This window comes from Engystomops pustulosus, chromosome 6 (assembly GCF_040894005.1).
Source record: "Engystomops pustulosus chromosome 6, aEngPut4.maternal, whole genome shotgun sequence".
Taxonomy (NCBI): Eukaryota; Metazoa; Chordata; class Amphibia; order Anura; family Leptodactylidae; genus Engystomops; species Engystomops pustulosus.
The window spans coordinates 113,910,421-113,924,714 of record NC_092416.1 but is presented as its reverse complement, the minus strand read 5'-3'; the positions used below and the strand labels follow the sequence as shown (position 1 = coordinate 113,924,714).

Sequence of the window (14,294 nt, the reverse complement as noted above, 5' to 3'; positions counted from 1 at the left end):
CAAGTTTCCGCTGCACGTGCACAAATTGAGCTCTACACCTCTATGGGCAAAACCAGTCCCAAACACTATGATAATCTGACAATCACCAACAGAATACCTCCCACTCTAGCATTGCAGACATCTAAGGGTAACTTCTTCCCGTTTCACATCTTCAGCTAACATCACAGACTGTCCGATTGTCTTTGAGGTTAAGGAGCTTTTTGACATGAAGACAGTGAGAGGCAAGCGGTTCTTCTTGGTTGACTGGAAGGGGTTCAGGCCTGAAGAGAGGTCTTGGTAGCCCGAGGACAACATCTTGGACCGCGGTCTCCTGCAGAGATTCCTTCAGACTAAGAAGAGGGGGAGGCCAAAGGGGGTGGGTACTGCCATAAGTGCTCCTGCGACCCACGTCTTGGGTCGCAGGATCATCCATGCTCCTCTCTGTGCCCCGGCTCCCCATCACCCCAATTCACCTGTCTGTGTTTCTGTTTTTGCTCCGGCGGTCAGACGCTTCTTAGCCCATGCCCACCAGCTCCTGGAAATATAAAGGCCGTAAGCACCATTGATTGGTACTGGCCATTCCCAGAATCCTACATAATCCATGCTTTCCCCGTCATACCTTTGTGCCGTATAGCCATTGAGAAAGCTTGTTCCTGATGCCCTGTGTTTCCTCTGCGATTTCCTGTTGTGACCTGCTTTGCGGCGGGCTCTGGTGAAAACCAGGTGCCACTTAGACTCGGCTCCCAGGTGCCAGGTTCTGTAGCAGCACGCTCAATCTACTTCTCAGTTGCGAATTATGCTCAACCCTGAACATATGGTTCATTCATCAAAATCCCTTAATTTTTTATCTAGTTCTCTATAAGTTGTCAATCACATCCTTCCAAAGGAGTTCTATTACATAATGAGTTTCTTTCTATTTTTATTCTTCCAAACAAATGATTTGTCCCCGTTAGGCTCTCGTAATATGCTAGGTTTCTCAGTCACCTGACGCTCTCCTTACAGCTGGTTGGATATAACTGATCTGTATCAAGTACATTTATATAATTTATTTTCCTTTTAAAGTTTTATTTAACTTTTAGAGTCAATAAACATTTATTGAAGCATACAACATACAATAAATCACAACGTAGTTTGTCATAAGATGGAAGCAGATACAATATCGATGATACAGATGAATTATGGTCCAGAAGGATACAGTCCATGGGACCACTTGTCATATAGGCCAGAGTACAAAGATATAGACTCGATCTACAAACAAATTCTGAGCAAGACCATATTGCTTCCCATAGACATTTTTATAACGGAGACAAAGGAGTAGGGTAGGACGAAAGGTCACGGGGCAGACGAGGGGGTAGGAATGGGTATGGGGTAAAGGGGTCTAGAGAGAGTACGTTAAAGAGAAAGAAGAAAAAAGGAAAGGAGAAAGGGGGGGGGGGGAGTAGGAGGGCAAGAATCAAGAGAGAGAGAGACCAACACCAGGCCACCTCAGGAAATTGATCCAGATGTGACCCAGGCCGTGAAGGAGGGAGACCAGGTACTATGAAACTGTGTAGTTCTGTCATTGTCAATAGCCCTTAATTCCTCCATTCATTCTAAATACATCATTCAAGGCAGCCACCCAGTCCGCTCTAGAGGGGGGAGCCGAAGATCTCCAACAGCGGGGAATAATCTGGCGGATAGCCACGAGAAAATGTCGTAGTAATCCCTTTTTGATCTTATAGACAGGTCCCGGAAGGGCGGAAAGAAGGGCCTGTTCCGGGGTGAAGGTCACATGGGATCTGGTCAATTCATTATACAACTGATTAACATTCTGCCACAAGGGAGTCTGCAGGAAGAAGAGAGGACATGGGTTAACATGAATACATTAGACCACAGTTCCGTGGTCAGTTCCTTCTCCAATGCGGTTTCCCACACCCTGGTATAGTATGGTTTTGAGTCCCCTGTCTCCCTTGCCAAAAATACGCCATACAGAAGTGATATTGAATGAGTTAGTTGGGTGTTAGTGAGGCATAGCTCTTCAAATGTAGTGAGGGTGGCTGTGAGGGCTGGTGTGGGTGCCAGAGAGGAAACAAAATGTCGGAGTTGTAGGTTTATTAGCCAGGATCCCGGTGTGTTCCCAGTGCCTAACTCCGTAAGGGGACGGAGCCCATTTTCATCCACCACATCTCTTATTCTAGGTAGCGTATTATCCATCCCCAAGAGGGACCAGGCACTAATCCCCAGGATGAATTGTGGGTTGCCCAGGATCAGGGTCATAGGGCCCGGTACGGACACTATTTGCAGTTTAAACACAAATTTTCTCCAAGCCTTCAGGATAGTGTGCAGAGTATGTGGTAGATGAAAGGGTTGTAAAGTGACGGATTGTGGCAACCAGAAAAAAAACAGCACCTGTGGGGGGGAAATTTTCATTACTGATGTAACCCATAGTTTCGTCGTGTTATGGTGAAAAAGATCCAAGACACATGTACCTATGGCCGATCTATGATAGGATATGAAATCCGGCATCCCCGCCCCCCCCCCCATTTATTTTAGATCGTACAAGAAGATTCCCTCTTAAACGGGGTAAGGAGCCCCGCCATACAAAGTGGCGGGCCAATTTTTGAGGGGATATGAAAAAGGCACGAGGTATATCCCAGGGAACAGTCTGGAAAAGGTATAGAAGTCTGGGTAGGATATCCATTTTTAGGACATTGATTCTTCCAAACCAGGATAGGGTCAGTGGCTGCCATTTAGTCAGATCAGCCGCTATGGTTTTCAGCAACTGTTCATGGTTGAGAGAGTATAAGCGAGAGAGATCCGAGGGAATATGGACACCCAAATACTTAATGGACGTATCCGTCCAGCGAAAAGGGAACACTCATGATCCGACCACAGGAATGTATCTATGGAGCATCTAGGTAACATGTCTAGCAACCTGTGTGAGAGGAAAATATAGTCCAGTCTGTGGTAGGAGTTGTGAGCTAGGAAGTGGTAGCTATACTCCTTGGTGGAAGGATGTAATGTGCGCCAAATATCAACCAGATGAAGAGCTCTGAGTTCAGTCTTTAGTCTACGGCGTTTGGCAAAGGATACAGGGGACTTACCTGTGGTTGTGTCCAGATCTACGTCCATCACCATATTGAAGTCTCCCCACAGAACGATGTCCGACCCATTAGCAAATTCCGCCAAGGAGCGAAGCGTTGAGACTCCAAAGGAGACCTGGTTAGAGTTAGGGAATTACGCGTTAGCAATGGTAAAGATAGCACCTCCAACACAAAAATCTACCCCCTGGATCGTATTTTGAATCTATCAGAAGGTGATTCAGAGTTTTATAAAAAGCAATGGAGACCCCCCCTGCCTTCTTATCTGGGTGTGGACAATGGAACCATTTGGAGTATAAGTTGGTTGGGCAGTTAGGTATCGCGTTCGCCACAAAATGAGTTTCCTGAAAGAGGGCTATAAGAACCTTCTGTTTATTAAGCCTATATAATATTTGCCCCCTTTTTGCCGGAGCATTGAGACCCTTGACATTGAAGGAACAAAAAGACAGCGACCAGCCAATAAGCCCTAATCTATATAGGTCTAAAGATTAGGGTGGGGTGTCAACTATATATACACGAATGGGCCTGCCGTACGTGTAAGCCCCAATGGGAAACGGGTAAACTAGAGAGGAAGAGTACGCGAATACAGCATCTGCGACCCCCTATTGCCGTAAGTGAGGGAACATGAAAAAGAAAGAGTGAAAGCTATCTAACTTATGCAAGAAATTTTGAAAAAAAGAGAGATCACATGGTCCACCCCTGCAGGCATAGGTTATCTCTGATGTCTGAAAAGTATCGCACACCTGCAGCTAAAGCACAATAGAATGTCAGCACACAACTTTTGGCAACTTGACAATATGTAACACGCTATCAAGTAACTCATAAAGACATGACGTGTCACTGATTATCTGGTGCACCCTGACGCCCTCTTCTGCCTCCGCGGTCTCGGAGGTCTAGCCGGGAGTGGGGGGGGCTCCCCCCAAGCCCTCCAGCACAGGCAACCTAGGACACTTAGTGATGATCGGAGCCGGAAAGCCCAAGGCAGCCGCCAGATCAGGAACCTCAGCTGGATGTCGTAAAGTATATCTGCCCCCTTTGCAGCGGACATGAAGACAAAATGGGAATCCCCAGGAGCATGGAATGTTCCTGTGAAGGAGCTCTCCAAGTAGAGGTTTAAGGGCCCTCCGTTTAAGCAGCGTGAGACGGGACAAGTCCGGGAGTAGTTGTAAATTCGTGCCTTGAGACCAAATGTTCTTCATATCTCTGGCTTTGGACATTATGGCATCCTTGATTTAGTATTTATGAACCCTGCCGATGACATCTCTAGGCGGAGCCTGGTCACTGGGTTTAGCTTGTAGGGATCGGTGTGGGATCTCGAGTATAGAATTAAATATCTGTCGAAGGGTGTCATGCAAGTGAGAGGCTTCTACTGTTTCCGGTAGGCCGCGGACCCTTATGTTGTTGCGGCGACCCCTGTTTTCAGTATCGTCCAACTGGTCAGCTAGAAATTGTAGTTGGAAGGAATGTAGAGACAGGGTAGATTCGAGATTGTCCATTCTGTTAGAGATGGATGCTTGACTGTCTTCTACAGTAGAAACTCTGACGGTGAGATTTTGAACGTCTTCTTTCACTACCCCTAATTCCGCCCAGTATGACTGCTCTAGTCGTGCCATGTAACTTTCCATGTCTTCCCTAGTTGGGATAGAGCGTAGGTGAGCATGGAGAGCTCTTAACTCCGCCAGCGCCCCCAGTTCTTGTGATAAAAGGACAGGTGGAAAGCCAGACATCATCATCTGTGATTGTTGAGGCAGCAGAGAGGGGAGTGTGGAGCAAGGTGACATTGTAGGTGCAGTTCCACACGGATAAAGTGATGCAGACATAGAAGGTGAGGGAGGTGATGCATTGACTGCCGAGGAGCAATTTCCCGGTGTGGGAAGCCATTCCTCGCCTGTGGGTTATGCAGTCCCTGAGGCAAGGAGCAGTCCAGGGTCACATTTTGGTCCGGGATTGGCCTGTGGTGGGCCTCCTGTGGAGGACATATTATGCCCCTCTGGGTGGCCTCCCCCTCCCCAGCCTCAGCAGCAGATGCTGACAATGGCCCCGAGTCAGCGTTTCTGGGAGCCACGGATGACCTCAGCAGCTGATCAGCCGCCTGGAGGCCCGAGTCCACAGGGCCAAGTGAGGCAACCTTGTGTGAGGGAGCGTGAGGTGATGCAGCTGCGTCGCCATGCTCCTGCACGACCAGCAGCTTGCTCACCTCCGGGGTCTCCTCTGTGCTCTGATGTGCCGGGGTAGGCGCTCTATCCACAGGAGAACGCAGGCTCCCCGTTCCGGTCTGCACATGTCTTCCTGTGGTGTCTTGCTGCGTGGCAAGTCCCTAGCCCGCCGGCGCCACCATCTTGGAGGACGGCGTTACGCGCGCCGCTTCCCCAGCCAAGCGCCCGCCAGAGACGTGGGGAATCCACCCCACGAGCCATATTTCCAGCTCCAGTCCCGGTACCTGGTGAGTGGTTTGGACGGGGCCGTGATGCCGGTGTGGAGGACAGCGCGGAGGTTCCCGCCGCCATGTCGGCGCCACATGTCGCAGGTGCTGAGGCTGTCAGGGGAGACAAATATCTTCTGATCCCTCGAGCAGCTGTCTTGGGCACGTTGGCACTCGGTGCCTGGGGGATTCCCCTTTTCTTGGGACCCATCGGGGTGTCTAATCCTTCAATAGCGGGGTGATATGGCTTTCACCGGGGTTTTCGGCTGCAGGAGCTACTCTGAGACACGTCTAGCCTCCTCCATAGTTCGGCCACGCCCCACCAAGTTTTATTTAACTTATAACTTGTCATTAGGCTTGATCTGCTTTGTGACAGATATCACTATACATCTTTTTTTTCCCTTTATTCAAGTAAAATTTAAAATACAGAATACATAGACATAATATTCATAGTTGCCAGGGCATCAGTAATTACGAATATATACAGTTCACTGTATATCACTTCAATACATAATTTGGTCTTCATTAACGGTTTGGCACCTGTCATGATGCAGAGTAATATACCATATATTCCCTTATTATCCAAACCCACCCCTCCCCACCCCAGTAGTGGCTGGTGATTAGGCATGTCATAAATATAGATTCAACTGTTATTGTCAAGGGCTCTAGATCTGTCAAATCACATTTTACGCAGTCTATCTCTAGCACCTTCACATTTAATCTCATAGCATTCTCCCATAATCAGACTATCCATCTTTCTCTTCCACCTTAGGCTCTAGCACATTCTTCCAATTATACAATATGACCTTCCTTGCCATCAAAAGGCTCCTCATGGTGTAAAGTATCGTTTCAGCTGACCCCTTCACCCCAATCCTTGTGCCCATAATACAGATCTTAAAATCATATGGTATGGTACACTCAAATGAGTGTTCTAAACATTTGATTACTCCCTCCCAGTATCTGATCAATTTTGGACATCTCCAGATTATATGGATTAAACCAGCGTCCACCAGATTACATCTGGGACACTTCTCCTCTTTCTTCATTTTATGGAATTTATTTAATACTCTAGGTGTGTAGAACACTCTATGGAGCAAGAAAATTTGGATATCACTACACACCTTGGTCCTGGTTTTCCAGGCTCAACAGCGTGTATCAGATATGTATATAAACTTGATTGTTTGTAACTTTTGATGTTTGCCTGACAAAGGCTCAGTTCTCAGAGCTGAAAGGTGTGAGAACATCGCCCAATTACAACTGTTCCTCAAGTGCCGGGAGGACTCTACATACCTCTGTTGGGTTCATCAATATATAATATTGTGCTAAAGAGATTTGGAAAATAAATGTTATATTTTGTTGCTGTAGGCTAGAGATTTTTCAGCAGGTCGCTGAAAAACCTAGTTTCTGTGATTTCCTGTGATAAGCTGTTTTTGGACAGTCACGCTGGATCCACAAATTGTAATCAGCCATCATATGTGTATACCATGATCCATGCTACCGTTCTTCAATTGTACTTACTTCTTGATGACAACACTCAACATCTAATAAACTAGAGCTAATACCCATAATCGGGTAAAAAGCTCCACAACAAAATGTTTTATTTGTTCCCCAATTTTGAGTGTTCTTGCAGTCCACTCTTTAATGGCAAAAAAGGTTGTACAGTGCATAAAATGGTAGCAATGAAAATAGTAGCTTGTCATGCAAGAAATTACACCATACACAGGTCCATATAAGAAATCATGAAAAAGTTATTGGCCTCAGAACATTTACATTTTCTTGTTCTAAAGATTTTATCATAGTATTATAGTATCATAGTATATAAGGCTGGAAAAAGACACAAGTCCATCAAATCCAACCTTTAAGAAGTAAATAAATGTTTTATCCCCATAACCCGTGATATATTTTCTCTCCAGAAAGGCATCCAGACCTCTCTTGAACATGTACATAGAGTCCGCCATAACAACCTCCTGCGGCAGAGAGTTCCATAGTCTCACTGCTCTTACAGTAAAGAACCTTTGTCTATGTTGATGGTAGAATCGCCTCTCCTCTAGGCGTAGAGGATGCCCCCTTGTCCTGGTCACAGGCCTAGGTATAAAAAGATCTTTGGAGAGATCCTTGTACTGTCCATTCAGGTATTTGTACATTGTAATGAGGTCTCCCCTCAGTCGTCTTTTTCCTAAACTGAATAATCCCAAATTTTGTAATCTGTCATTGTATTCTAGTCCCCCCATTCCTCTAATAATCTTGGTTGCTCTCCTCTGCACCTGTTCCAGCTCTACTATATCCTTTTTGTACAAAAAGGTGCCCAAAACTGTACACAATATTCAATGTGGTCTGACCATGGATTTGTATAAGGGCAAAGCTATGTCTTTATCATGAGAATCTATTCCTCTCTTGATACAACCCATAATTTTATTTGCTTTGGCAGCAGCCGCCTGGCTCTGGTCACTAAAATTAAGTTTACCATCCACCAATACCCCCCTTTTCAGCTCCAGTTTTACCAAGTAATTGACTGTTTAGAACATAATTATACTTTTTGTTTCCATGGCCCAAGTGCATAACTTTACATTTATCTACATTAAACCTCATCAACCATTTCTCTGCCCACTCCTCAAGCTTCCACAAATCCCTCTGTAATGCTAAACTATAGGCCTCAGTATTTATTACTTTACACAGCTTAGTATCATCTGCAAATATTGAAACTTGACTGTGTAAACCCAGTACAAGGTCATTGATCAAAATATTAAAAAGAAGTGGCCCCAATACTGACCCCTGTGGGACTCCACTGCTAACGTCAACCCAATCTGAGAATGTGCCATTAATGACGACCCTCTGTTTTCTATCACTACGCCAATTACTTACCCAAATACACAGATTTTCCCCTATTCCCAGCAGTCTCATTTTATGCGGCACAGTGTCAAATGCCTTTGAAAAGTCCAGATATACAACATCCCCAGCATACCCCAGGTCCAGTCTTGAACTTATGTCCTCGTAAGTTTATATTCTTATAGGTATTAAAAGTATTCTAGACATCCACAAGAAAATTGGGACAGATGCATTTTTTGGTCAATTTCACCACATTTGGAATTTTAGTTTCCCTGTATGTTACATGGAATATTAAATACTAGGAAGTACAATTTGTTAGTTAAAAGTTATGACTTTTGAAAGGAGGGGGTCAAAAGACTAAAAAGGAAAAAGTGCACTGGTTTGAACACACCTTTTACAATGCAATAGAAAGGTCTGTTCTATAGAAATAAAAGATAATAGAAGTGAATATTTGCAGGCAACATTAATGTGTGATTTAAGCCACAAGTGCATAATGCCATTAAATATGGAGCTCTATGTTTAGGCACTACCAAGGTGGAGAACTAGTTGTCATGTTTCCTGTAGGAATTAGTTCATGTTTCTCTAGTATTTACAATTTGCAGAAAAATAATCTTCAGTCCTGTATAGCACTGGTAACTCATAGGCGCTATGTGGTTTTTAATTTCTTTCTATAGGGCAAAAGCAAAAAAAAAGAAAAGCAGCTATCATTGCCATTTGTTTACTACAAACAAACCAGTCCTCAACTGAGGTTTGTTTTATGAAGACCAGTGTTCTTCAACCTCTGGGCTAGGAATCAATTAGCCCTGGGCCGCAGAAGATGGATGAGTCGGGAACGATAGCAGAATACAGGGTGGGCGGTTCAAGGGTACTTTGCTTCTAGTAGTACAGCCGGTAAGGCACTTGCACCACACCAGTCAGCGGGTGCTGCTTCCATTGGCAGTACAGTTAGGGCCAGAAATATTTGGACAGTGACACAAGTTTTGTTATTTTAGCTGTTTCCAAAAACATGTTCAGAAATACAATTATATATATAATATGTTCTGAAAGTGCACACTCCCAGCTGCAATATGAGAGTTTCCACATCCAAATCGGAGAAAGGGTTTAGGAATCATAGCTCTGTAATGCATAGCCTCCTCTTTTTCAAGGGACCAAAAGTAATTGGACAATGGACTCTAAGGGCTGCAATTAACTCTGAAGGCGTCTCCCTCGTTAACCTGTAATCAATGAAGTAGTTAAAAGGTCTGGGGTTGATTCCAGGTGTGTGGTTTTGCATTTGGAAGCTGTTGCTGTGACCAGACAACATGCGGTCAAAGGAACTCTCAATTGAGGTGAAGCAGAACATCCTGAGGCTGAAAAAAAGAAAAAATCCATCAGAGAGATAGCAGACATGCTTGGAGTAGCAAAATCAACAGTCGGGTACATTCTGAGAAAAAAGGAATTGACTGGTGAGCTTGGGAACTCAAAAAGGCCTGGGCGTCCACAGATGACAACAGTGGTGGATGATCGCCGCATACTTTCTTTGGTGAAGAAGAACCCGTTCACAACATAAACTCAAGTCCAGAACACTCTCAGTGAAGTAGGTGTATCTGTCTCTAAGTCAACAGTAAAGAGAAGACTCCATGAAAGTAAATACAAAGGGTTCACATCTAGATGCAAACCATTCATCAATTCCAAAAATAGATAGGCCAGAGTTAAATTTGCCGAAAAACACCTCAAGAAGCCAGCTCAGTTCTGGAAAAGTATTCTATGGACAGATGAGACAAAGATCAACCTGTATCAGAATGATGGGAAGAAAAAAGTTTGGAGAAGAAAGCGAACAGCACATGATCCAAGGCACACCACATCCACTGTAAAACATGGTGGAGGCAACGTGATGGCATGCGAATGCATGGCTTTCAATGACACTGGGTCACTTGTGTTTATTGATGACATAACAGCAGAAAAGAGTAGCCGTATGAATTCTGAAGTGTACCGGGATATACTTTCAGCCCAGATTCAGCCAAATGCTGCAAAGTTGATCGGATGGCGCTTCATAGTACAGATGGACAATGACCCCAAGCATACAGCCAAAGCTACCCAGGAGTTCATGATTGCAAAAAAGTGGAACATTCTGCAATGGCCAAGTCAATCACCAGATCTTAACCCAATTGAGCATTTTTTTAATCCAGACTTAAGACGGAAAGACCCACAAACAAGCAAGAGCTGAAGGCTGCGGCTGTAAAGGCCTGGCAAAGCATTAAGAAGGAGGAAACCCAGCGTTTGGTGATGTCCATGGGTTCCAGACTTAAGGCAGTGATTGCCTCCAAAGGATTCGCAACAAAATATTGAAAATAAAAATATTTTGTTTGGGTTATGTTTATTTATCCAATTACTTTTGAGCTCCTAAAATGTGGAGTGTTTGTAAAGAAATGTGTACAATTCCTACATTTTCTATCAGATATTTTTGTTCAACCCTTCAAATTAAACGTTACAATCTGCACTTTAATTCTGTTGTAGAGGTTTCATTTCAAATCCAATGTGGTGGCATGCAGAGCCCAACTCGCGAAAATTGTGTCACTGTCCAAATATTTCTGGCCCTAACTGGTATATATATACACTGGAGATCAAAATAAGAGAGCAGTGTATGACCACTTGATTTTTTTTCAGAAATAATGTAATCTCCATTGATCAACAAATGAAGGATTTGTGTAAGTGGCACACCAAGCCACTAGAATAGTGTTTTACAAAATAACCAAACTATAGCAAGATAAAACCTTTATTTTGCAAAAAATGTGATGACCATCATGAAAGAACAGCAATGACTGTAGCACAACGCTTACAACAAAATGTTCAGTTACAGTCACCAATCACTAGGAAGTGTACAGGTCTTTGAATGACTTCAGCACCTCTGTGGCCACAGGACATCACTAGTCTCTCACACTTTTATTCTATTGGTTTCAGATCAGGACTCTGGGATGGCCATTTCATTTAGTGTTTTCTGTTTTACTCCTGTACCCATTTTGCCGTGTGAAAGGGCATTGTCCTGCAGTAAAATTGCTGTTTGATTGAGTGAAGAATGCAACTAAGGGAATGACATGGTGTTGAAGAAGGTTCTGACACACACTTGCATTCACTTGCCACTTAACTTTATGATAGGTCCAACTTCTGCTGCAGACAACATTCTCCAAACCATGACACTTCCTCCGCCACCTTCCACTGATTTCTTTACACACTTTGGGTTTTGTTTTTCCCAGTTTGTCGACGAGCATAACGTTTCCCATTAGACCCAAATAAATTAAACTATCTTTCATCGCTAAACTCAACTGTAGACCAAACAGTGGCTACACTTCTCATTAGCAGAAAGAATAAAAAAAGGTTAGACTAGCCGTTGCTAGTGAGCATGATGTGTGAACAGAAGAGAAGTTGTCCACATTTCATTTTTGTATAAAAGCAAGTTCAATGTCTTTGGGTCTCATGAGAAACATTATGTTTGTCGACAAACTAGGGGAAAGAATGAACCCAAAAGGTGTAAAGAATTCAGTGAAAGTTGGTGAAGGAAGTGTCATGGTCTGGGGGGGAATGTTTTCTGCAGCAGGAGTTGGACCTCTCATACAGCTACTTGCTGAGTGATTGCAAGTGTTTAAGAGAACCTTCCTCAACAACACGTGGTTCCTTGCATTCATCACTCAATTTGCCAACAATTTTCATGCAGGACAATGCTCCCTGTTACAAAAAAAATATATAAAGCCTTTGGAACATCCTTGGTCACAATGTTATGGCCAAAAAACCTGCAACATTCACAGAACTGTGTAAAACAATCGAAAAGGAGAGAGCAAAAATCACACCAGAGCAGTGTGAGAGACTAGTGATGCCCTGTGGTTGAAGTAATTCAAAGCAAAAGCCTGTACACTTCCTACTTATTGTTGAGTGTTGTAACCTTCAGAAAATTTAGGTTTACTTTTTCTATGGGCTTCACTCATTGGTGTTCTATAATTATGCTCATCATGTATTTTTAGAAAAAAAAAGGTTTTATATTTTTATACTTTGGTTATTTTGTAAAACACTGTTCTAGTGGCTTGGTGTACCCCTTACAAAAATCCTTCGAATGTTGATCAATGATTTCTCCAGTGATTTCTGGCCCATCATTGGTGTGCCCTTTACAAAAAATCCATCAAATACTGATTAGTGTGGATTACTATATTCTGTACATCTGTTTTTGCACCTTAAAAACGTATACTTTTCTTTTTTCACTTCCACTTCCTGCACCTTCTGTCGCCAATCCCATGTGTCCTTACCAAGATGGAGAATTTTAAGCTCCATATTTGGGCATAAAAACGGGTACACACCCCTCAGTCTTCTCTTGCTCTGCGTCCTGACGCTAGTAGTATAAGCCGGTGCCAAGACTCAGAGCACTTGTCATATTTTCTGTATTCACTGTTCTGTTCCGGGTGCTGCTCTGCTCAAGACACAGAGCAGAGTGGCACACAGAGCAATGAAGACAGTCCATTATAGTGTGGGGGCAAAAGACTACATATGAGAGGTGAGTAATTCTTTTTTGTCTACTCTGGGGTTCTCCAGTATTTGTAATCTGTTCTGTGGCTCTCCAGTAATAGCCAACATGCTGTGTGCAGGCATGGGGCAGTGACGCCCTGTGCCGGACCACTCTGCTGGTGGCCGCGTCCCCTTCACGCAAAAGGACAAATCATACCAATTACTGGCAGTTCACCAAAAATTGCAATTATTTCAGGGCTTGTACAACAGATCATAGGTGCTCAATGATGGGGAGGAGAGCTAGCTCATCTAGTTTGATCACATATGCTTCTGTAGCACAACGTAAGTGGATGGGTGTGTGTCTTTGTAAACCACAATCGGTAAAGAGCAAAACATTTTTCAAATTTTAATCCAACTTTTGGTTTACATGTATCAATGCTAGGTTAGACACACAAAATAATGGCAATTAAAAGTAGCCTAAGGCAGGTGCTTTTATTATGACTGATACCTGTCTGTTCCAATACTTCCTGCTCCACCTGTCACATTATCATTTTGCCAAATTTCCTGTATCTCTTGCTTTTTTCAAAAATAGTCCATAAAGTGCAAAATATAAGATCAACAGAGAGCAGAGAGTTCCACGGCCTCAATGATCTTAGAATAAAGAATCTGTGTCGGTGGCAATGGTAGAATCACTTCTACTCTAGCATAGAGGCAGGGTTCAGGCTGGGGGACCTAGAGCACATGAGTGAAACAGATTCAGAGGGAATACTACAAGTACTGCTACAAGGAAATTACAAGGAATATTACATGTATATTTTTATGTTGAAAAGATGTGTTTGCATTGCGTTTTGAAATGCATGAAATAAAAACCATAATGATGTTAAAAACGCAGAGGTGTTTTTAATAGAGTTTTTACTACCCTGTTTCCCCTAAAATAAGACCCCCCCCCCCCACACACACAGAAAATAAGACCTAGTACAATTTCTTTGCAGCTTAGATATATAATGCATCCCCGGTAAAAAAAAGACCTAGCAGATGTATGTCATTGCTACAGCTCCCCTCACACCATACATTACTATGAGTAAATCATTTAGATGTTACAAGAGGTTGTAACATGGGTAAAGTATTCAAGGGATAAAATCACTGACTGTTACACTGCAAATGCGATACAGGCAGCTACCTGGACAAGAAGGGGGTCATTGAAGGAAAGTGTGAGATTGGGGGGAATGATTGAAATAGAAATGAACTTACATAAAATGCAGCATGAAATTCAGAGTTTAGATGTTGGAGAAGTTTTTATTCATGGAAAAATAAGACATCCCCTGAAAATAAGACCTAGTGCCACTTTAGGAGCAAAAATCAATATAAAACATTGGGGCTCATTTACTAAGGGCCCCGCGGACCGCACTTTCATCGGACACCCCGACGATTTCCATTTTGCTCCGCTGGAACAGGGATTTAAAAGGGGTTGTTAGCGCACGCGATCGGATTTTGGCGCAATAGCGCTGGCTTTCATG

At 43.5% G+C, this 14,294-nt stretch overlaps 1 long non-coding RNA gene across 3 annotated transcripts in view; it reads right to left on the bottom strand.

The window, feature by feature from the left end:
* Positions 1-1,070: 1,070 nt before the first annotated feature.
* LOC140064097 (uncharacterized) overlaps positions 1,071-14,294 on the bottom strand; it is an 83,810-nt gene continuing 70,586 nt past the window's right edge. For all 3 annotated transcript variants that reach the window (XR_011847703.1, XR_011847704.1, XR_011847702.1), the window contains exons 4-5: positions 3,063-3,177; positions 1,071-1,804 (exon numbers count right to left, since the gene is read on the bottom strand). This is a non-coding gene — a long non-coding RNA (uncharacterized lncRNA). The remainder of the gene's footprint in view (positions 1,805-3,062; positions 3,178-14,294) is intronic.